The 13,564-nt window shown below is 41.7% G+C and overlaps 2 long non-coding RNA genes across 2 annotated transcripts in view; both read left to right on the forward strand.

Moving 5' to 3' along the window:
* LOC149123412 (uncharacterized) overlaps nt 1–13,564 on the forward strand; it is a 734,608-nt gene that overhangs the window by 319,455 nt on the left and 401,589 nt on the right. The window lies entirely within an intron of this gene.
* LOC149123415 (uncharacterized) overlaps nt 1–13,564 on the forward strand; it is a 29,433-nt gene that overhangs the window by 15,309 nt on the left and 560 nt on the right. The window contains exon 2 of the long non-coding RNA XR_016217100.1: nt 11,695–11,751. This is a non-coding gene — a long non-coding RNA (uncharacterized LOC149123415). The remainder of the gene's footprint in view (nt 1–11,694; nt 11,752–13,564) is intronic.

Below are 13,564 nucleotides of genomic sequence, written 5' to 3' on the forward strand. Positions count from 1 at the left end.
ATTGTAGAAGATTTTATTAATATGGCATACTTAGTTCATTAGTTATAGTACACATTTCTATTTCTAAACCCTTTATTGCTCCTCTTGGCAGTTGCAAACGGAAGGGTAGAGTTCAGAAATTAATTTTAGCAGCTTCTGAAAAACTCTACACACAGCAAAAACTAGAATGTCAATATCTCACAAGAGGATACTGCACAGCTTTTTAATTTCTTTCAGAATAAACTATTGAGCATTCACAGACAAGAGCACCTATGGATCTTCTCGCAAAAATTAGGTTTATAGTAGAGGAAAATTTTGTTCTAATTCATTCTTATAACATGCTAATATTTGTATATTTATTCCTTTAGTTATTTTAATCCACTTCATAAAATTCCTGGCAGCTTCCTTCATGAGTCCAAACAAGAATTCTGCTTTTCTCTAACCCTATTAAATGCTGATCACTAATGAAAATGTACCTAGGACTTATACTGTACCTTTGCAGCACATCTATTATGAGTTCAGTTAAGACATTCACTACATGAATTTGTAACTTCATTTATCAACATCTACCTAACTACCTAAGGTAATATAATATTTATCCTTATTTCTTTTTTTTTATTTTTGGACAGGCAGAGTATACAGTGATAGAGAGGCAGAGAGAAAGGTCTTCCTTTTTCCTTTGGTTCGCCCCACAATGGTGGCTGTGGCCAGCGCACTGCAGCCGGCGCACCACGCTGATCCGATGGCAGGAGCCAGGAGTCAGGAGCCAGGTGCTTCTCCTGGTCTCCCATGCAGGTGCAGGGCCCAAGGACTTGGGCCATCCTCCACTGCCTTCCCGGGCCACAGCAGAGAGCTGGACTGGAAGAGGAGCAACCGGGACAGAATCCAGCATCCCGACCGGGACTAGAACCCGGTGTGCCGGCGCCGCAGGCGGAGGATTAACCTATTGAGTCGTGGCACCAGCCTTTTTATCCTTATTTCCACATACCCTCAATATAACAAAACAGTTCACCAGTGTTTGAAAAATTCATTCTTATTATATTCTATGCAAACATTTTTAAACTTCCGGACCATACATACTATGGTTCAGAAGCACTGTATTGTTTCACTCTTACTAGGTCAGAGAATGATGAAACATAAAATATTGTATTTTAATAATTAAAGGAGCAGTCATTGATATTCTCTCAAACACACAAGAGAATCCCTCTCAGCATCCTGGGAGCTTCCACTACAGTCCTGCGCTCTACCAACTGAGCTATCAAGTAACCGCCCTCTCCACATTCTATATGACACAGTCATCCAGTCATTTGCAAGTTCTTTTGATTCAATCAGTTTTACTGGCTGTGTGATGATGCTGTGTTGAATTCTGGCAACACATACAGCCAATAACAAGTCATGTCCCTGTCCTCATGATGCATATGATCTTTAAATTACATGTGAATATAAGCCATTAACATACAAATTCTAGGATGTACACAACCAAAAATGGGTATTGCATTTAAAATATTCATCATGGGATTTTTGTATCTCCTTGAGAATTCTTTACTGCCAACTATATTCCATAGCACACTGCACCAAAATTTGTATTAGTTAGGTAAGTAGCCAATTATAGCAATTCAACCCTCTAAAAAGTTTTTCATTCCCTTGAGCCCAAAATGAATAACTAAACTGGAGGGCAAGGGCAGGTTTGCATGCTCAGAAATTTACTCAGGATGAGATTCAAGTCTAAATGCAAAATCCATTTGCTTCATGATTTCCTTATATACACAACCTGGAGTTTCACACAATATTTTTAGTGAACCTGTGTTTTGATTTTTTGGCCATCACATGTGGTCAGATATCAATGATAAAATAGTTCATATTTTGATACAGTTTGGATTTTGGACTTTGAGACTAGGAATATTTGACTTGCATAGGAAAGACAGAGCAATGAGGATTATTGGAGGTTTTAGAGCCAGGTCTGAAAGTACAAGTGTTGGGTTATTACTGCTGATTAACTTAATTTCACCCAATGCAGTCACACTTTCACAACAAACCACAAGGCAGCTGAGGACTGTAGTCTAAGGTTAAGCTTAGAGGAAAGAAAACATGGGTTTCAATGAGCACATAGCATTTTTCTGCCACTATTCATTTCTGTATATACTTTAGCTGTTTCTGGGCAACAAACAAACAAAGCCTAAAAATTGTCTTTAAAGAAAACATAAATACCAGAAACACGGTCATCAATATGAAAGAAGGTAAAGGAAGGAAACCTCACAGCAAAAGATCACAGGGAATTCAAAGCATATATTAGAACTTATCTTTGGCAAATGGCAGGGCAAAGTTACCACTTATCATTAGTCACTTTGAACGTGAATGGCCTGAACTGTCCAGTTAAAAGACACCGATTGACTGATTGGGTTAAGGAACAAAACCCATCTATTTGCTGCTTACAAGAAACACATCTTTCCAACAAAGATCCATACAGACTGAAAGTGAAAGGCTGGAAAAAGATATACCATGCCAACAGAAATGAAAAAAGAGCGGGCGTAGCCATCTTAATATCGGACAACATAAACTTTACCACAAAAACTGTTAAGAGAGACAAAGAGGGACACTATATCATGATTAAGGGATCAATTCAACAGGAAGATATAACAATTATCAATGTATATGCACCTAACTACAGGGCACCAGTTTATCTAAAAGATTTATTAACGGACTTAAAGGGAGACTTAGACCCCAATACAGTAGTACTGGGGGACTTCAATACTCCACTCTCAGAAATAGACAGATCATCCGGTCAGAAGATCAACAAGGATACAGTAGATTTAAACGACACTATAGCCCAAATGGATCTAACAGATATATACAGAACTTTCAATCCTTCAGCTAAAGATTTTACATTCTTCTCAGCAGTACATGGAACCTTCTCTACGATTGACCACATACTAGGCCATAAAGCAAGTCTCAGCAAATTCAAAAGAATTAGAATCATACCATGTAGCTTCTCAGACCATAAAGGAATGAAGTTGGAAATGAACAACTCAGGAATCCCTAGAGCATACGCAAACACATGGAGATTGAACAACATGCTCCTGAATGAACAATGGGTCATAGAAGAAATCAAAAGAGAAATCAAAAACTTTCTGGAAGTAAATGAGGATAACAGCACAACATACCAAAACTTATGGGACACAGCAAAAGCAGTGTTAAGAGGAAAGTTTATATCAATAGGTGCCTACATCAAGAAATTGGAAAGGCACCAAATAGATGAGCTTTCAATTCACCTCAAGGATCTAGAAAACCTACAGCAAATCAGACCCAAATCTAGTAGGAGAAGAGAAATAATTAAAATCAGAGAAGAAATCAACAGGATTGAATCAAGAAAAACATTACAAAAAATCAGCCAAACGAGGAGCTGGTTTTTTGAAAAAATAAACAAAATTGACACCCCATTGGCCCAACTAACTAAAAAAAGAAGAGAAAAGACCCAAATCAATAAAATCAGAGATGAAAAAGGAAATGTAACAACAGACACCACAGAAATAAAAAGAATCATCAGAAATTACTACAAGGACTTGTATGCCAGCAAACAGGGAAACCTATCAGAAATGGATAGATTCCTGGACACATGCAACCTGCCTAAATTGACCCAGGAAGACATCGAAAACCTAAACAGACCCATAACTGAGACAGAAATTGAAACAGTAATAAAGGCCCTCCCAACAAAGAAAAGCCCAGGACCAGATGGATTCACTGCTGAATTCTACCAGACATTTAAAGAAGAACTAACTCCAATTCTTCTCAAACTATTCAGAACAATCGAAGAAGAGGGAGTCCTCCCAAATTCTTTCTATGAAGCCAGCATCACCTTAATTCCTAAGCCGGAAAAAGATGCAGCACTGAAAGAGAATTACAGACCAATATCCCTGATGAACATAGATGCAAAAATCCTCAATAAAATTCTGGCCAATAGAATGCAACAACACATCAGAAAGATCATCCACCCAGACCAAGTGGGATTTATCCCTGGTATGCAGGGATGGTTTAATGTGCGCAAGACAATCAATGTGATACACCACATTAACAGACTGCAGAAGAAAAACCATATGATTATCTCAATAGATGCCGAGAAAGCATTTGATAAAATACAACACCCATTCATGATGAAAACTCTAAGCAAACTGGGTTTGGAAGGAACATTCCTCAATACAATCAAAGCAATCTATGAAAAACCCACAGCCAACATCCTATTGAATGGGGAAAAGTTGGAAGCATTTCCACTGAGATCTGGTACCAGACAGGGATGCCCACTCTCACCACTGCTATTCAATATAGTTCTGGAGGTTCTAGCCAGAGCTATTAGGCAAGAAAAAGAAATTAAAGGGATACAAATTGGGAAGGAAGAACTCAAACTATCCCTCTTTGCAGATGACATGATTCTGTATTTAGGGGACCCAAAGAACTCTACTAAGAGACTATTGGAACTCATAGAAGAGTTTGGCAAAGTAGCAGGGTATAAAATCAATGCACAAAAATCAACAGCCTTTGTATACACAGACAATGCCATGGCTGAGGAAGAACTTCTAAGATCAATCCCATTCACAATAGCTACAAAAACAGTCAAATACCTTGGAATAAACTTAACCAAAGACGTTAAAGATCTCTACAATGAAAATTACAAAACCTTAAAGAAAGAAATAGAAGAGAATACCAAGAAATGGAAAAATCTTCCATGCTCATGGATTGGAAGAATCAATATCATCAAAATGTCCATTCTCCCAAAAGCAATTTACAGATTCAATGCAATACCAATCAAGATACCGAAGACCTTCTTCTCAGATCTGGAAAAAAATGGTACTGAAATTTATATGGAGGCACAAGAGACCTCGAATAGCTAAAGCAATCTTGTACAACAAAAACAAAGCTGGAGTCATCACAATACCAGATTTCAGGACATACTACAGGGCAGTTGTAATCAAAACAGCATGGTACTGGTACAGAAACAGATGGATAGACCAATGGAACAGAATTGAAACACCAGAAATCAACCCAAACATCTACAGCCAACTTATATTTGATCAAGGATCTAAAACTAATTCCTGGAGCAAGGACAGTCTATTCAATAAATGGTGCTGGGAAAATTGGATTTCCACGTGCAGAATCATGAAGCAAGACCCCTACCTTACACCTTACACAAAAATCCACTCAACATGGATTAAAGACCTAAATCTATGACCTGACACCATCAAGTTACTAGAGAACATTGGAGAAACCCTTCAAGATATTGGCACAGGCAAAGAATTTCTGGAAAAGACCCGGGAGGCACAGGCAGTCAAAGCCAAAATTAACTATTGGGATTGCATCAAATTGAGAAGTTTCTGTACTGCAAAAGAAACAGTCAGGAGAGTGAAAAGACAACCGACAGAATGGGAAAAAATATTTGCAAACTATGCAACAGATAAAGGGTTAATAACCAGAATCTACAAAGAGATCAAGAAACTCCACAAAAACAAAACCAACAACCCACTTAAGAGATGGGCCAAGGACCTCAATAGACATTTTTCAAAAGAGGAAATCCAAATGGCCAACAGGCACATGAAAAAATGTTCAAGGTCATTAGCAATCAGGGAAATGCAAATCAAAACCACAATGAGGTTTCACCTCACCCTGGTTAGAATGGCTCACATGCAGAAATCTACCAACAATAGATGCTGGAGAGGATGTGGGGAAAAAGGGACACTAACCCACTGTTGGTGGGAATGCAAACTGGTCAAGCCACTATGGAAGTCAGTCTGGAGATTCCTCAGAAACCTGAAGATAACCCTACCGTTCGACCCAGCCATCCCACTCCTTGGAATTTACCCAAAGGAATTTAAATTGGCAAACAAAAAAGAGGTCTGCACCCTAATGTTTATTGCAGCTCAATTCACAATAGCTAAGACCTGGAACCAACCTAAATGCCCATCAAAGATAGACTGGATAAAGAAATTATGGGATATGTACTCTTTAGAATACTATACCGCAGTAAGAAACAATGAAATCCAGTCATTTGCAACAAAATGGAGGAATCTGGAACACATCATGCTGAGTGAAATAAGCCAGTCCCAAAGGGACAAATACCATTCTCCCTGATCGGTGACGACTGACTGAACACCAAGAGGGAAACCTGTTGGAGTGAGGTGGACACTATGGGAAATGGTGGCTTGATCAGCATAGCCCTGACTGTTAATGAACAACTTAATACATTATCCCTCTTAGTAGTTTTTTTATCTGTTCTACTTAATATGACTGGTTTAGATCTGTAATTGATGGACAGTTATTCTTAAGTGTTGAAAATTAACTGAAATGTGATCCCTGTTGAACATGGTGGTGGGAATGGGAGAGGGAAGAGATGTATAATTTGGGACATGCTCAGGCTGACTTGCCCCAAGTGGTGGAGTTGGAAGCATACCAGGGGATTCCAATTCAATCCCATCGAGGTGGCATGTACCAATGCCATCTCACTGTTCCAGGTGATCAGTTTCAGTTCACAGTTGGTCATGGTGAAGGGACTGGGAGTCAAAGGGAGCACATAGACAAGTCTAGTACCTGCTAACGCTAACTGATGGAGTAAATAAAGGGGAGAGTGATCCAACATGGGAAGTGAGATACTCAGCAGACTCATAGAATGGCAGATGTCCTAAATAGCACTCTGGCCTCAGAATCAGCCCTAAAGGCATTCGGAGCTGGCTGAAAAGCTCATGAGAGTATTTCAGGCATGGAAAGCCAAGACACTCTGGCAAAAGATCTCTGCGAGTGAGATCCCAGTGGAAAGAACAGGTCATCAAAGAAGGAGGTACCTTTCTCTGAAGGGAGGAGAGAACCTCCACTTTGACTATGACCTTGTCTAAACAAGATGAGTCGGAGAACTCAGAGGGCTTCCATAGCCTTGGAAACTCATGACTGGAGCATAGGGAGATTACTGATGCCATAGACAGGAGTGTCAATTGGTAAAGTCAACAACAGGAGTCACTGTGCACTTACTCCTCATGTAGGATCTCTATCCTTAATGTGCTGTACATTGAGATTTAATGCTATAACGAGTACTCAAACAATATATTTCACTTTGTGTTTCTATGGGGGTGCAAACTGTTGAAATCCTTACTTAATGCATACTAAACTGATCCTCTGTTAAAAAAAAAAAAAAAGAAATTATCAATTCCCAACTTGACTCTCACTGGGATTAAACATGACAATAGGTCTGCTCTGATTTCATCATCATTTAAAAAAAATCATCTATTATTTTTCACTTTATGTTTCTGTGTGGGAGCAAACTGTTGAAATCCATACTTAATGTGTACTAAGCTGATCTTCTGTATATTAAGATAATCGAAAATGAATCTTGATGTGAATGGAAGGGGAGAGGGAGTGGGAAAGGGGAGGGTTGTGGGTGGGAGGGACGGTATGGGGGGGAAGCCATTGTAATCCATAAGTCATACTTTGGAAATTTATATGCATTAAATAAAAGTTTAAAAAAAAATAAAAAAAAAGAAAACATAAATATTTGTTCTGTACAGGGCTATTACAAACTATACAACAACCTCTCTAGATCTTTCCAAATGAATTCAGTACTTAAAAAACATATTTGAGGGGCAGGTGCTGTGGCGTAGTAGGTTAAGCCTCTGCTTGCAGTGCTGGCATCCCATGTGGGAAGAAGCTCCTGGCTCCTGGTTTCGGACTGCCCCAGATCTGGCCATTTGGGGAGTGAATCAGTGCATGTAAGATAATTCTCTCTCTCTCTCTCTCTCCTTCTCTCTGTCTGTGACTTTGCCTCTCAAGTAAATAAATAAATCTTTAAAAAAATAAGCTATTTGAGGATAGCTTGCATTTACAGAACAGTTAAAAAGTGCTACAGAGCTATAACACACCCCATACCTATCTTCCTCTAGTGTTTACATACTACACAACCACAAAATAGTACAAAAACTAACAAATTATCATTGGTACAGTGGTGTTATAGGGTCAATATACTTTCTATTTCATTTTATTTTTAACTTTTGTCTTTTTTTTCTATTCCAAGTCATTCTTAACACTTTTTATTCTCAGAAACACACATGATCCATTCCTTCTTTCACTTTTTAAAATCCCAAATAAAAGATGCTGTATCATTGCAGGCGTACACCTTCCGGATAGGTTAACGCCGGCGAGACCTCGGAGACACCAGACGCGTTTATCGGCTTTTCAGCTTTCACTTTATTTTTCAGCAGACTCGTGTTACATGTCGCGAACGCCCGCCCTGTTACCGGCATTCATTCACAACTCATTCATTCACAACTCCTTCATTCATCACTCCTGCTTACTACTCGCATTCATTCATAGCTCCCGCCTGTTACCGGCGTTCATTCATTCACTCCCGCCCACCGTCCACCTATTTATATATATCATTCACGGAAAACATGTTACCAACTAAGTGTGGGAAACATGCAATAACAGGATGCTTAAAGTCAAAACAGGATCTTGCGGTTAGCAACGGGCAGGGTGGAAAAAGCCCAGCACTAAACTTCTTGTCGGGAGCGGCACAGCTGGCCAGGCTGTCCCGTTCCCCGACATCTCCCCCTTATTTCTTTGCAAAATGGAGTGGTACTGTGCCTGTCTTAGGTGACCAAGAGCATCTATCAGGCTTACCCGTCATTGGCACATGAACATGAGGTGTGGAGGGAGCGTTCATGCCCTGTCTTAGGTTGCCTTGAAGACCTCTCAGAACTTACCCGTCTTTGACTACCATTCCAGCAGATTCAGCCACTCCTGAATCTGTCCATTTTGCATGGGGTACTGGTTATTGAATGTTAGCTGCGTATTAACAGCCCTTGCAAGATCCGAACAATAATTGATCCTGTCATTAACATGCTACCCAAAAGACGGGAACACAAACTGCAGTAGATCGAATAACACAGGGTATGCCAACCAGGCCTAATCTTGCAATAAATCCGTTCATTAACAGCTGAATAGCAGTATATCATCAAGTGCCTGGGCGGTAGATCTTGTGATGCTATCAAGTGTGGACAGTGTGGAGGTTTGGCTCACGGCCATGCCAATAGCGGCCTAACCAGCTGATAACGCCGCAATTACTGCAACGACGACCACGGTGACTCCAAAGTCTCTCCTGTGTTGAACGGCCATAGAGAAGTCCTTCTCAGGCAAATACACAACTGGAGAGGGAGAGGTAGGGCTCTCAAGAGACCCCAATACTCATCCAGCTTGGCCATCGTCGGTGACAGTGGCGTCATTATTAGTAGGAGTAGGATCACGATCATCTTGCCACTCTATTGTTCTTGTCCGTCTTTCTGGAGTCCAGATTGGATTTTTTTCTTCCTTCTTTCCGCGTCGCAGCGATCCGAGTCACGGCACCAGTTGCAGGCGTACACCTTCCGGATAGGTTAACGCCGGCGAGACCTCGGAGACACCAGACGCGTTTATCGGCTTTTCAGCTTTCACTTTATTTTTCGGCAGACTCGCGTTACATGTCGCGAACGCCCGCCCTGCTACCGGCATTCATTCACAACTCCTTCATTCACCACTCCCGCTTACTACTGGCGTTAAATTTCCCATAGCCTCCGCATAGGAGGTAATAGATCTGGGCATATGGTTATGTAGGTATATAAACAACAATGGTCCTTCTTGCCAGAGTAAATCATAGGGATAATGACTTTGTATGAACACCAAAATACTTAAGGGCATAGTGGGGTCACACCGCTGCATAGCGGTGCTCTTCTATACTATCTCCTTTTTCGCTACTATCATGGGAGTCTTCGCTGAGCTCCTCCAGTAGTTCGGAGCCTTCATCTAAGAGTTCCCCGATCTGGTCATCCTCTGACCGTAAAGCAGTATCTATCAGATACCACAAGCGGATCACTCCCTCATCGACTCCAGCGTTTCGCAATTCACGTCCCACCCGTCTCCAACGAACCTGTGATAAATCTCCTTCTTCAACAAACCAAGGACAGGTTTTATATAGTATCCTCGTAAAATTGCATACAGCTACACTCTTTACGGGCGTCCCCGTTGCCTTTAAAAGGCGGCTAATCAATAAGTGCATTTTCGTGGTGGACTCTGTGTTCCCCATTGTACCGCGGTATTCCTAGGCTTTTTCCCCTAGACTCCCGTCTATAGACGTTTTTTTTCTTACCTTCTTTCCGCGTCGCAGCGATCCGAGTCACGGCACCAGTTGCAGGCGTACACCTTCCGGATAGGTTAATGCCGGCGAGACCTCGGAGACACCAGACGCGTTTATCGGCTTTTCAGCTTTCACTTTATTTTTCAGCAGACTCGCGTTACATGTCGCGAACGCCCGCCCTGTTACCGGCATTCATTCACAACTCATTCATTCACAACTCCTTCATTCATCACTCCTGCTTACTACTCGCATTCATTCATAGCTCCCGCCTGTTACCGGCGTTCATTCATAACTCCCGCCTGTTTCCGGCGTTCATTCACAACTCCGCCTGTTACCGGCGTTCATTCACAACTCCGCCTGTTACTGGCGTTCATTCATTCCTCCGTCTTTTACCAGCCTTCATTCATTCCTCCGTCTTTTACCAGCATTCATTCACTCCTCCGTCTTTTACCAGCATTCATTCACTCTCCGTCTTTTACCAGCATTCATTCACTCTCTGTCTTTTACCAGCGTTCATTCATCACTCCGCCTTTTACCAGCGTTCATTCATCACTCCGCCTTTTACCAGCCTTCATTCACTCCTCCGTCTTTTACCAGCGTTCATTCATTACCCCGTCTTTTACCAGTGTTCATTCATCACTCCGCCTTTTACCAGCGTTCATTCATTCACTCCCGCCCACCGTCCACCTATTTATATATATCATTCACGGAAAACATGTTACCAACTAAGTGTGGGAAACATGCAATAACAGGATGCTTAAAGTCAAAACAGGATCTTGCGGTTAGCAACGGGCAGGGTGGAAAAAGCCCAGCACTAAACTTCTTGTCGGGAGCGGCACAGCTGGCCAGGCTGTCCCGTTCCCCGACATATCATCCTCTTAAGTAATCATTGTTCAATCATCAGTTTTCCAAAAGTGAATTTTCAAATAGACCATAAATATTACCAGAAGAAAAGACATTTGCACATGCCACACTGATATGAACAATGATATAATGGGGTTTTACTGAGCGGTCACTACACCTATCAAGAGCTTTACATGAAATAGCTCACTTAACTCTTGAAGGAACTCTAGGAGGTAAACACTGTTTTTTTTTAAAAGGTTTATTTTATTTATTTGAAAGTCAGATTTATACAGAGAGAGAAGGAGAGGCAGAGAGAGAGAGAGGAAGAGAGAGAGAGATATTTTCCATCTGCTGGTTCACCCCCCAGTTGGCCACAATGTCTGGAGCTGCCCTGATCCGAAGCCGGGAGCCAGAAGTTTCTTCCGGGTCTCCCACGTGGATGCAAGGCCCCAAGCACTTGGGCCATCTTCTACCGCTTTCTCAGGCAATACCAGAGAGCTAGATCCGAAGTGGAGCAGCCAGGACTAGAACTGGTGCCCATATGAGATCCTTTTGCTTTTCAAATAAATAATTTTTTTTAAATTGTACAAATCATAGAGGCCTCAATCTCAGGCCTATTGAATCAGAAATTCTAGGTAATAGGACACAGCTGTCTGTGTTTTAAACAAGCCCCCCATGATTTCGGTGCACACTAAATTCTGAAATTCCTGAATGAGTGTCCTGTGTCTTTTTAGGTCTTGTGATGCCTACTGGTACAGTGGATTGTGACGGAGGGACTTCAGGCCTGACAGGTCAGTTCTTTAGCTGGTTGCATGACCCTGGGTCCTTGCTAAGGGTCTGTGCTTTTCCATTGATTCATTTTTTTAAAAATACACCAAAGAGCTATAATCTGCCTCTCGTTTTTCTGTGTTTGCCGATGAGTAACTAATGGAGGTTTGCGCTATCCCATGTTAATCTTAACGGCCTGACTAATGCTTAGCAACAGCTTTTTGTACTAAGATTGTCCTTGTGATGGCTGTGCTGCTTCTGCTTTGGATTTCCATGGCAATATTCAAGCACATTTGTATTTCATAAATCACTGGGGCATGGATTGAGTGTTATATGCTCATCTATTTGTAATTACACTTAATATGGATTTGACCATTAGTTAAACTCTCATGCTTTGAGATTAGATATAATTGAAGAAGGCATGACCTTTATTTTAGCAGGGAAGGGCTTTTTGGGGGGGAGGCATTTGAGGTCAAGGAATGAGAAGGGACTTTCCCATAATATACATAATAGAAAGTTGTATTAGTTAGCTTCTTGTTACCGTAAAATGTCGGAGAAGAGTTTCTTGCGGAGGAAAAGATTTATTTCTTCTTATAGTTTAAAAGTTGTCTTTCAGGATCAGGCGGCCCATAATTCAGTATTTGAGGGAGGTTGGTCAAGGTGGTTGCTGAGAAATGATCACATGGTGAGCCTGGAAGCAGACAGACGGGGTGGACAGTGAGAGAGAGAGACAGAGAGAAAGGTCTTCCTTTTCCGTTGGTTCACCCCACAATGGCCGCTATGGCCGGCGCGCTGCGCTGATCCTTAGTCAGGAGCCAGGTGCTTCTCCTGGTCTCCCATGCAGGTGCAGGGGCCCAAGCACTTGGGCCATTCTCCACTGCCTTCCTGGGCCACAGCAGAGAGCTGGACTAGAAGAGGAGCAACCGGGACAGAATCCAGCGCCCCTACCGGGACTAGAACCCGGTATGCTGGCGCCGTAGGCAGAGGATTAGCCTATTGAGCTGTGGTGCTGGCCTAGACAGAATCTTAACTCAAACGCTCAAAACACTCAGAAAAGTCACCCCCTCAGGACACACCTCAGAGGCCTAAAGACCTCTCACCTGACCCACCTCTTCAGACAACATAGTGAGATCCAATATCCATCCTTAACCCATAAACCATTAATATTAAGACATCAGATTTGAACACATGCATGAGTTTTGGGAAGATAAGTCTGAGTCAACCTGATCCGAAGGTCCAATAAATAAACCAAGTCTTCCTAGGCCAGAGTCCTTAAAGTTGTTAATCCGCTGGCTGAAAAGCCCATGAGAGTATTTCAGGCATGGAAAGCCAAGACATTCTGGCAAAAGATCTCTGTGAGTGAGATCCCAGTGGAAAGAACAGGTCTTCAAAGAAGGAGGTACCTTTCTCTGAAGGGAGGAGAGAACCTCCACTTTGACTATGACCTTGTCTAAACAAGATGAGTCGGAGAACTCAGAGGGCTTCCATAGCCTTGGAAACTCATGACTGGAGCAGAGGGAGATTACTGATGCCATAGACAGGAGTGTCAATTGGTAAAGTCAACAACAGGAGTCACTGTGCACTTACTTCTCATGTAGGATCTCTGTCCTTAATGTGCTGTACATTGAGATTTAATGCTATAACGAGTACTCAAACAATGTATTTCACTTTGTGTTTCTATGGGGGTGCAAACTGTTGAAATCTTTACTTAACGCATACTAAACTGATCTTCTGTAAAAAAAAAAAAAAGAAAGAAACTATCAACTCCCAACTTGACTCTCACTGGGATTAAACATGACAATAGGTCTGCTCTGATTTCATCATCATTTAAAAAAA

The sequence above is a fragment of the Oryctolagus cuniculus genome, chromosome 11 (assembly GCF_051225735.1).
Source record: "Oryctolagus cuniculus isolate XC-2025 breed Fujian yellow rabbit chromosome 11, ASM5122573v1, whole genome shotgun sequence".
Lineage (NCBI taxonomy): Eukaryota > Metazoa > Chordata > Mammalia > Lagomorpha > Leporidae > Oryctolagus > Oryctolagus cuniculus.